Source organism: Beta vulgaris, chromosome 1 (genome assembly GCF_026745355.1).
Source record: "Beta vulgaris subsp. vulgaris cultivar EL10 chromosome 1, EL10.2, whole genome shotgun sequence".
NCBI lineage: Eukaryota > Viridiplantae > Streptophyta > Magnoliopsida > Caryophyllales > Amaranthaceae > Beta > Beta vulgaris.
In genome coordinates this window covers 25,223,619-25,235,781 of record NC_079202.1, presented here as the reverse complement: position 1 = coordinate 25,235,781, position 12,163 = coordinate 25,223,619, and positions in this window count along the sequence as shown.

Genomic DNA, 12,163 nt, shown 5'->3' with positions numbered 1-12,163 from the left:
ATCTTAATACTAGCATGGTAGCTGTTGTTGTATGAGAATTCTATGAGGTCCAAATGGTCTTCCCATGATCCTTGGTATTCTAAGGCACACGCTCTCAACATGTCCTCTAAGGTCTGAATAGTTCTTTCGGTTTGACCGTCTGTAGCTGGGTGAAAAGCTGTACTCATCAATAGCTCACTACCAAATGCTTCCTGGACCTTTTTCCAGAAATTCGAAAGGAATGCGAATCTCTATCTGATACTATACTCGTGGGTACTCCATGCAATCGAATGACATTTTTCACATAGGCCTTGGCTAAGGCTTCCATACTCCACGTATCTTTCATAGGTATGAACCTTGCTGTTTTGGTTAGTCTATCCACTATCACCCATATGGTATTATTGCCTCCCCGACTCCTAGGTAAGGCTACAACGAAATCCATGGATATCGAGTCCCATTTCCATGTCGGAATGTCTAAAGGTTGAATCTTTCCTTGAGGTCTCTTGTGTTCACTTTTGACTTTCTGGCACGTTAGACATTTTGAAACAAATTCAGCTACTGCTCTTTCATCCCAGGCCACCAGAACATCTTCTTGAGGTCCTTATATAACTTATCTCCCCCTGGGTGGACGGAATAAGTCGTGTTATGACCCTCACCCATTATCTTTTGTTTCAATTCTTCACATTTTTGTGGCACACACCACCTACCCTTATATCTTATGCTTCCATCCTCATGGATCGCAAACCCTTCTGCTTTTCCCTCCTTAAGCTTTGCTTTGACTCGCTCAAGCTTCACATCCCCAGGTTGACTCTCTCTTATTTCGTCTAGAAAGTTGGCTCGATGGTTAAGGCACTCAGCAATCTTTCTACCTCCCCTTCATGAACAACTTCTATCTGGAGTCTAGAAAACTCCTCACAAAGTTTGTCGGCAACGACTAATGTATTCAGGCTATGGCTAGACTTGCGACTTAACGCATCAGCAACGACGTTGGCTTTACCCTCATGGTACTGGATGTCTAAGTCATAGTCCTTGATGAGCTCTAACCATCTGCGCTGTCTCATGTTAAGGTCTTTCTGGGTGAAGATGTATTTGAGACTTTTGTGATCAGTGAAGATTCGACAAGTCACCCCGTAAAGGTAGTGTCTCCAGATTTTTAGGGCAAACACTATTGCGGCCAATTCTAAGTCGTGGTTGGGTAATTGACTTCAATGGCTTCAACTGCCGAGACGCATAAGCTATGACCTTCCCATTTTGCATAAGAACACAACCCAACCCATTCTTGGACGCATCACTATACACATCATATCCCTCATTCCCATTAGGCAAGGTTAGGACAGGGGCTGATGTTAACCTTTGCTTGAGGGTTTGAAAGGCTTTCTCACTGTCCTCATTCCAGTTAAACCTACAATCCTTCTTCCTCAAAGTGGTCATGGGTTTGCTATTTTGGAGAAGTCTTTCACAAATCTCCTATAGTAACCGGCTAAACCCAAGAAACTTCTTATGTCTGTGACATTCTTTGGAGTAGGCCATTCACTCACGGCTTTGATCTTTGCAGGATCGCTGACACACCCTCCTTGGAGACAAAGTGACCCAAAAATGACACTCTTTCCAACCAAAATTCACATTTCGAAAACTTCGCATATAGTTGGTTGTCCCTAAGTGTCTGCAAAATGACTCTCAAATGACCCTCATGGTCCTCCTTGCTCCTAGAATAGATCAGTATATCGTCTATGAATACAACGACAAATTTTCGAGGTAGGGTCGAAAGATCCTATTCATAAGGTCCATGAAAACTGCAGGTGCATTAGATAACCCAAAAGGCATTACCGTAAACTCATAGTGGCCATATCTAGTCCTGAAAGCAGTCTTAGGTATATCATGATCAACAATCCTCAATTGATGGTAACCTGACCTTAAGTCTATTTTGGAGAACATCCCCCACCCTGAAGTTGGTCGAACAAGTCATCAATCCTAGGAATGGGTACTTGTTTTTCACAGTGACATTGTTCAACTCTCGATAGTCTATACACAACCTCAAACTACCATCCTTCTTTTTCACAAATAAGACAGGTGCTCCCCATGGTGACATGCTAGGTCTAATATACCCTTTGTCAAGTAGTTCCTCCAACTGGTTTTTCAACTCGTTCATTTCTGCTGGAGCCATTCGATATGGGGCTTTCGAAATTGGTCCAGTCCCAGGTACTAGGTCAACGGTGAACTCTACATCTCTCCTTGGTGGCATACCAGGTATATCTTCAGGAAAAACATCCTGGAACTCTCGGACTACTGGCACATCCTCAGGTCTTAACGGATCATCCTCAATTCTTCTCACCGAACACATAAATAGAGGCCATCCCTTGTCTACTAGTTCTTAAGTTGTAAGGCATTGATCACCTTAATTCCGGTTCTCGAGGTATTCTCCTATATGACACTCTTTTTCCCAAAGGATCTCTCAGTTCCACTTTCTGCGCATCGCAATCTATCTTAGCCATGTACTTTCCAAGCCAATCCATCCCCAAAATAACGTCTAGGTTTGATAAGTTAAACTCTATCAGATCAGAAGGAAAGAAACTCCTCCATTTTCAGTGGCACTTTTAGAAATCTTTTAGAGCAATTAACAGTCTCCCAGACGGAATGACTATAGGCATAGAAATCGACTCAGACTCGATCAATGTTAAAGTCCTAACAGTTGAATGGGCAATAAATGACAATGATGCTCCAGAATCAAACAATACTTTAACAGGAGTGGAGTTGATAGAAAATGTACCCGAGACAACATCCCTTCGAGCCTCTTGTTCTCTAGTCGACATCATATACAGCTTCCCCTTGCCCTTATCTTGGGAATTGGTTGCATTGTTCCCATTAGATGTCTGATTATTGGTGTTGGTTACAGGCTTGGAGTAGTTAGAATTCCCATTGTAAGCACTTCCCCCATTTCCATTCCTTCTTTCCATTTCCATTTCGAGGTTTGTCCCCATAATTCCCATTCTTTTGGCCATTGGGTCTGATCAGTTTGTTCTTCGAGTAGCACTCATATGCCCTATGTCCCAATTTCCCGCATTCTCGACATTCCACCTTGTTACCCTCACAGTCTCTACCAGGATGGTTGTTAGGGCACTTCTACACCTATACACACGCTCAGATCTGCGGTTATTGGTGTTGTTATTGCGGTTATTGTTGTTGGGATTAGTTGTTGTTATTGGGTCCCTTACCGAAATTCCTTTGAGGGTCTTGATGGTTTTGGTTCCCATTATGCTTCTTCTCAAACTTCTGGACCTCAGGGTTTGGATTATCCTTTCGTTTCTCCACCCTGCTTACCCCCTTCCTCTCTCTTCCTGATGGCATAAAGATGAGCAGCTTTGCCAAACACATGATCTAAAGAGGTGAATGTATCTCCCCCTAGTCTTCCTTGCAGGTCAAGGGTAAGTCCTAGTTCGAAACGTGAGGCTTTAGATTCCTCAGTAGGTGCTATTTCCGGGGAAATCTCATCAGCTCGATGAATTTCCGGTAGTACTCCTCAACAGACAGAGTCCCTTGTTCCAACATCATAAATTCTTGGGCTTTCTGCTTCTTAAGGTATGGAGGGTAATATTTGTCCCTTAAGGCCTTTTTGAAAGTTTCCCACCCAAAACCAGGCTGACTCAGGAGGTTGCTCTTAGCTTGGGTCCACCAGAAATGAGCATCTCCCTGAAGGTAGTAGCTAGCTAAGGGCACGTTTTCTCATCAGGGCAGGATAGGTGAAGAAAAGTTTATCGAATTCCCCAACCCAGTTCTCTAATTCTTCAGGTCCCCCTTTCCCATTCAGTATTGGTGGGTTCCTACGGGCAACCTTTTCGGATAAATCCCCTTCACGATTGTGACCTTGGGCTAGGTTGGCAGTGATTTGCACCAAGTCACGTATCGATTGCTCGATATTCAGAGAGGTTTCAGGCGTGCCTCCCTCCCGAACCATTCTACGCTGAAAATAACATAATAGCTATCTCAGTGACACACATCATCCTGTCCTTTCTTAACCAATACACATTGCACATATAGCAAGCAGTTGTCACGAACAAATATTAAGTCTTTATTGACTTGCAACACAAACATCTCACATGAGACGTCACAACCATAACAAGGAATATCATAAAGTATCATGAAAGGTTTTCAACATATATCACATATATATAGGTATTTAAGAGATAAAACGATCGTTTCAATCAAGTAAATAGTTTTGTCGCAAAAATAAGGTTTTAGTTCAACACCTTTTTGAAACATCCTTGTACATCCTCTTAACCTATTCATATTCGAATATTGCAAGAATCGTTCGCAACTTCAATTGAACAATCAAACAGAGTTCAAGACACACGAAACGAAATCACATTTGCAATCATTCCTATGACTTAATGCACATAACATAATATGTTCTATATGCTCCTATCCCATACTACCCATTTTGAAATCGTTTTTAAAACGTCTTTGAAATTCAGAGCCTTCGGCTCTGATACCAGTTTTGTAACACCCCCAAAATCCACGCGCGCACCACTGCTGCGTCGCGTCGACTCGGGGCGTTACCGCCGCGATGGAACGCAAGGCATAATAAGGTTAACGATAACTTAAAACATTAACTTGAAAACTAAAATGCAGCGGAATTAAAATATAAATACAACTCGGGAATCATCAATGACCCCTTTCATTCAAACCACAAACCATATATAAGTCTTAGAAAAACCAATAATACTTATTTCAAAATGCTTTAAATGTAAATACCCAAGCCTAGTCCCCGTATGCTCGAGATTATGCAGCAGCACCAGCACACCTAGTCTGCTCCCCATTGTAGCATCAATGGTTCATCGCAGTTCATCAAACACATAATAACACACAATCAGCTATGCTGAGTACGTAATGAACCATTGAATACATGTAAACATAAATGATGCACACATGAACAATCTTAAGCATGATGCTACACTATGTTATATCCTTTAACCTTTAATCTTTAATCTTTAATTGGCATCGAACGGGCACCGTCATCTTACTAGAATCATACGGGCTACTGAATCCTTAACAGACACTAGGTCTGTTAGATGAAATGCAAATACGGTTTTGTTCCGTCTCACACCCATCACCTTAGTATGCATACCCCCAAGATCGAACGGAACCTTCCGCCTACTTGAGTGTCAAAAATATAAGGACACTACTGTCGTCACAGTAGGCCTGCGTAGGAGCGTAGGACAAGTCCCACACTCCCCCATTGTTCATCACTTGTAGGGAGTCCAGCTACAAGATATTGCCATAATTCATTTTAATATTAACCATTCATTTCATAACCACATATAGTCATTTACCTTTTCTCTTAGTTACAATGCTCAAATCGTATCTCTTGTAACACTCTTGTTACACTATGGATACATAGAATCAATTACCTGTTCTTTTATTAAAATGCTCAAATCGTATCTCTTGTAACAACCTTGTTACACTATGGATACATAGAATCATTTACCTGTCCTCTTATTGCTCGAATCATATCTCTTGTAACAACCTTGTTACACTATGGATAGATTAAAAAATGCTCTTGTTTATACTACGATAGAATTACGCATTCCAATGCAACATATAAATTCAATTACAAATGTCTAACCAGACAATCTCAATCAATCAAACATTCCCTATCATGCTTCTAGGTTCCAATAACATAGATTGCAACCTAATCATGATACTAATACTTGGGATTAAACTGGTACGCGTACGTACCTTGTAACGGAGAATTTTCGCTGTCTTAATCGAACGTTCCGCTTATGAAATTGGGACCTAAACGTTAAATAAAAGCTTTAGTGCTACGTCGTTGGTAACTTAACAACTACTACGTAATTAAGACTATACGGTTTAATAATATCGAAGTAAACGATAACTAAACCCTTGTTTATGAATTTTCGTTACTTTTCTCTTATGAGTGTTTAACGTCTTTTAAGGAGTCAAAGCTAGTGAACATACTAATATTAGTTAGTGTCATTAGTCCACTATCTTTACCAAACCAATTAAATTAGTCCAACCATGTTTTATGTCCAAAATCTTATGTCCAAAACTCTTAGGTCCAATCCAGTATTATGTCCAAAAGTTATATTCGCAATTATAGTCAGAATAATAAATGAACTCATTAACTTGAATTATTAATTAATAATTATAATTTAACATAATTATGAAAACATAAATTATAATTAAACTTAATATAATATATTCAATATTAACTGTTTTATACCGTTAAGCTCGCCGGAAATCAAATTCCGGCGACCGATTTCCGGCAACGGCGCAACACTCGCACTACCGCCTGGTTCGCACCACCACGCTCGAACGCACCGCAGCACTCGCGCAGCCCACGCAGCACCTCGTCGCTCAGCACTCGAACCAGCCTTCGTCGCTCGCAACACACGCGAGCCTCGCACCAGATCTCTCGTCGCTCGTAGCCCTCGCACGTCGTCGCTCGTCACACTCCGCACAAACCCGCTCGCTCTCACAGCCTTCGATCCAGCCCTCGACTCGCTCGTCTCACACAACCCTCGCGCAACCCTCGTCGCACACCTTCACTCGCGCGCTCGTCACTCCGCACCCACAGCAGCGTCACCCGTCACGCACCCTCGACGGTGAAGCATTTAGGGGAGGTGACAAGAGAGCGAGAGAGAGAAGCTGAGGGACGAGCGAGAGGGGTAAGAGGGACAGTGAGAGAGGAAGGAAGAACAACGAGAGAGAGGAGAGAGAAGAAAGGTAGGGTGACGGCTGAGGAAGGAGAGGAAGAGATTTAGGGTTTCAGAAATTTTCTCCTCTTCCTTTCCTTTTTATAACCTTCTAAAAGTGGTAACTCTAGATCGGGTGAACTCGGTTTAACCTTTATAAATCCGAAATTAACACAACCGACTCGTATTAATATTATTATATTCTTATTATTCTGTAAATAATATTAAAATACCTTTTTATTATTTTCTTAGTATTTCTTAATTATTACGAATTAATTCCAAAAATACGGAGTATTACAATAGCTACACTAGCCTAGAGATCATTATGCATTATGTGTTAAAAGTAGGCATCCCTGTTAGTGATATATAAAGTAATTCAAGAATTTGATTGTCTAAGAGCGCAAACTTGAAAGGACATCTACAATATTACTTGGAGATCTCATCTGAGCGATGTGAGTGATTTAGAGGTGGATGAAAATGGACATCATCCTAAAAGGATTTGAAGATATACTAGATCTAGGAATTCAAGTTATTAATATTATTATTATTATTATTATTATTATTATTATTATTATTATTATTATTATTATTATTATTATTATTATTATTATTATTATTATATTATTATTATTATTATTATTATTATTATTATTATTATTATTATTATTATAGTGAAGACTTTGGAGACTTTGGAGATGAAATGTTTACTCCATAAAAGTATAAAGTAAATAAGGATAGGAATGATAATGTAACTCCATCGAGTAGTTATTTATGGTTTAAGATTAGTTGTTGGAAAGTAGTCAAGCTACAATGGTTTAAATGTCCTTCTTTAACATCTTTATATTGTTGAGGAATAAGTTGTTATTTTGGATTGAGAGAATATTCTTATTATCGATTGAGGAATAAAATCTATTATTTATTTATATGAGTGAGTAAGAATTTATTCTAGGCACGTGATGGGAATATTTTTTTATTATTCTTTTCATCATGTGATTATATTCTTGCTTCCTTGTTTCTACTTGCACGTTGATGTGAATATATTTTACATGGATGATTATGTGACTATTAGAGAACATTTCATGTTGAACTTGAAACTAGTTGAGAATTTGTTTGTTGATGCGATCTTTATGGTCAAATCAAATGTTGCCTTCGTAGGAAATGGCAAGTAAGTCTGAATCGAAACCAAAGTAGAGTTACGTTAAATTTCAGTTGCGAAGTAGAGTGTCAAACAATAATGATGCCTTAGATTCTGTTATTCGCCTATTGGCAGAAAATTTGACTCAAGAAAGACCTGAGTGTCCGGATTCTGCTGGGACATGTTTAAGAGACTAGCTAAGATTAAACCACCGTACCTTAAGGGGTAAGCTGACCCTATCCTCTTAGAGAGTCGGATTAGGGCATTTGAAAAGATTTTGGGGCCGTGAACTGTCCTGAGAGTATGAAAGTAGGTCAAGTTATACTATTTTTGAAAGATGAGGTTGACTTACGGTGAAAAGAGAATGAGATTATACTTAGTATTGTGAAAGGGTTTATTTGGGAATCCTTTATTGCTGCTTTAAGAGAAAAGTTTTACCCTACTTTTATGAGGAAACTAAAGGCCCCAAGAGTTTATAAACCTTAGGATGAGAAGTATGACTATCTCTAAGTATTATAGCAAGTTCATAGCATTGTCTAGATTTGCACTTGAAGTAGTAACCATTGAGGAGTTAAAGGTTCAGTGATTTGAACAAGGTTTGACTAAGGAAATTCAATTGGGATTAGTATATTATGAAGTGATTGATTTGCCTATTAGCATACCTATTGGAGAAATCATAAGATGTACCAAGTTGTGTAGAAATTTGCCTTTGAAGATAGGAGACTATGTTTTTCCAGTCTGATTTAATAGAATTCAATTTGGGAAACCTAGATGTGATTGTTGGGATGAACTAGTTATGTTTTTTAAAAGGCCAATATTGATTGTGAGATTCAAAAGGTGGAGCTGAGAAACCCTTTGGGAAAATTGACCTCCTATAGACGTTTTGGGAAACCAAAGAAGTTTTGAGTTATCTCTGCTATGCAAGTGAGGAAATTAATGAGAAAAGGGTGTGAACTATTTTTTTGTAGTGTGCAGGATGTGAGTAAGGAAGTTGAAATAAAACTTGAGGATGTCCCAATTGTGAACGAATTTATGGATGTGTTTCCAAGTGAGATTTCAGGTATGCCACCTGCTAGAGCTGTTGAGTTCACCATAGACTTAGTTCTCGTAACTGCACCTATATCTAAGGCACCCTATAGAATAGCACCTCCTGAGATGAGTGAGCTGAAAATGCAATTGCAAGAACTATTAGATAAAGGTTATATTAGGCCTAGTGCGTCACCTTGGGGAGCTTTTGTGTTATTTGTGAAGAAAAAGGATAGGAGCATGAGACTATGTATTGATTATAGGGAGTTGAATAATGTAACCATCAAAAACAAATATCTTTTGCCCAAAATAGATGACCTATTCGACCAATTGAATGGAACGGGTGTGTTCTCAAAGATTGGCTTACCTTCAGGATATCACCAATTGAGGGTAGCCGATAAGGATGTACCTAAGACTGCCTTTAGAACGCGTTATGGTCACTATGAGTTCACTGTAATGCCATTTGGGTTAACCAATGCTCCTACTATATTTATGGATTTAATGAATAGGATCTTTCATGAATTTCTGGACAAGTTTATAGTGGTTTTCATTGATGACATTCTAATACATTCGAGTAATGAAGCTGAGTATGATGAGCACTTAAGGATTATTTTGGAGATATTGAGACAAAAACCAATTATATGCCAAGTTCTCTAAGTGTGAGTTTCGTTTGGAGAAAGTAGCGTTTTTGGGCCACTTTGTGTCTAAGGAAGGAGTCTCAATAGATCCTGCTAAGATTTAAGCTGTGAGTGAGTGGCCAACTCCAAAAAGTGTGTCAGACATTAGGAGTTTCTTGGGTCTAGTTGGCTATTATAGGAGATTCGTGGACGAGATTTCTCAAAGATATCAAGGCCTATGACCAATTTGATGAAAAAGGAGTCTAAGTTTGAGTGGAATGAAAAGTGTGAGGAAGCTTTTCAGATTTTGAAGGATCGTTTAACCTCTGCACCTGTTTTAACCCTGCCTGATGGGAATGAGGGGTTTGAGGTATATAGTGATGCTTCGAAGAATGGTCTAGGATGTGTGTTACAGCAGAATGGTAAGGTAATAGCGTATGCGTAGCATCAATTAAAACCTTATGAGGCTAATTACCTATCCATGATCTAGAGTTAGCTGCCATAATGTTTGCATTGAAAATTTGGAGACATTATCTTTATGGAGCAACTTGTAAGATTACAGACCATAAGAGCTTGAAGTACATTTTCACTCAAAAAGACCTGAATATGAGGCAAAGAAGATGGCTAGAGTTGAAAAGGACTATGACCTAGACATCCAGTATCATGAGGGGAAAGCAAATGTGGTTGCTGACGCCTTGAGTAAGAAATCGAGTCATAGCTTGAGTGCCTTGATAGTCCCTGAGGAGTTGTGTTGAGATATGCAAAGGCTGAGCCTAGAAATTTTAAATCCTGGGGAAAGTGAGGCAAGACTTAGCACCCTTTCTTTGGGTTTGTCAGTTTTCGATGAGATCAGAGAGGGTCAAGTTGGTGATGAGCACCTAAATAAGATCAAGGAGAAAATGAAGCAAGGTAAGGAAGCTGATTTTAAGATTCATGATGATAGGAGTCTAAGGTTTAAAGGGAGGTGGTGTGTACCATAGAAGGGTAATGACCTTAAGAGACGCCTTATGGATGAGGGACATAATACTCCATACTCTGTGCATCCCAGGGGTGATAAATGGTATAAAGACCTTAAGGTTATCTATTGGTAGCCAAATATGAAGTGAGACGTAGTTGAGTATGTGTCTAAGTGCCTAACCGGTGTGTTGAGAGCATGTGCGATTGACTTTCAAGATAGTTGGGAGGACCAATTAGATTTGATTGAGTTTTCTTACAATAATAGTTATCATGTGAGTATCAAAATGGAGCCTTTCGCGGCCTTATATGGACGGAAATGTAGAAGTCCTATTTGTTCGAATGATTTTAGTGAAAATATAGTCTTGGGGACTGAATTTATTGAGGAAACCGTCAAGAATGTCAGACTAATTCAGGCTCGAATTTAAGCTGCGCAAGATAGGCAGAAAAGTTATGCTGATTTGAAACGACGCGAAGATGAGTTTGCCATAGGTGATAAACTGTTCCTGAAAGTATCACCCACTAAGGGCGTCATGAGATTTGGGAAAAAGGGCAAGTTAAGTGCAAAGTATGTAGGCCCATATGAGATTTTAGAGCGTATTGGGAAAGTAGCCTATCGATTGGCGTTACCCATGTATTTGGAAAAGATGCATGATGTATTCCATATTTCTCAACTTAAGCGCTATATTCCTGATGAGCGTCATGTCCTAGAGCCTGAACGAGTTCAGATCGATAGTAGCCTCACATACGAGGAAAGGCCTTGCAAGATTCTCGACAAGAAAGTGCGTAGTACACGCAATAAGGATGTCCACATCATGAAAGTCCTTTGGTCTAACCACGAGTCTGAAGAGGCGACGTGGGAAGCCGAAGATGATATGATAAAGAAGTATCCAGACCTATTCCTTAAGGTGAGTTACGAGGGCGTAACTCGTTTTCTTTAAGGGGGGTAGAATCCGATAAACTTCGCACTTTTTGTCTATTTTTATGAAATTTTCATTCATTTGTGCCTATGTCGGGCAATTTGCACATGTTAGTGCAAAAGAAGTAGATTCTCCGCATAAGAAAAGGTGTTCATAAGTAACACAAGTGTTTTAACAATGGGGAAAAGTGCACAAGGGGCACGATTTGTTTTAAACTTTCGAAAAGATGAGTTCAAACTTTTGAAAGTATGTGAGTTTTGTGTCAAGTTTCGGGACGAAACTTCTTTTAAGGGGGGTAGACTGTAATCCCCCATAATTTTAAAGGATTTTATAAATACATTTAAGTATTTATATATTTATATTTAAACCCAAATTAGTTTTGAAATGATTTGACTATTTAAAAAGGTTGAATATTTTAAAAGTCAAATGAAATTATTTTCATGACTTAATAAAGTTGAGAATATTTTAATTAAGCATGTTTTGATAAAAGTTTAAATACTAATTTATATTGAAAAAGAAGTCTAATGGAATTGAGGAACCTAAAATCCTAAAAGGAAAAAGAGTCATTTGATGATTAAAGTTCTAAATTAGTTATCTTATTCATCATCAATTTTCATTAAGCCTTATCTCTTTTTTCCTAAGCCCAAAAAGGAAGCCTCTTTTTAAATATTTTAATACCCAATTATTTATTTCCACACAAGATTTTATTTTTCTCTCTCCTCTCACCAAATCTCACGCCACTTTCTATTCCTTCTCTCCTCATGGTTTCTTTCCCTCCCTTCACTCGTTTTTTTCTCTCACCCGAATCTGATTGGCCAGATT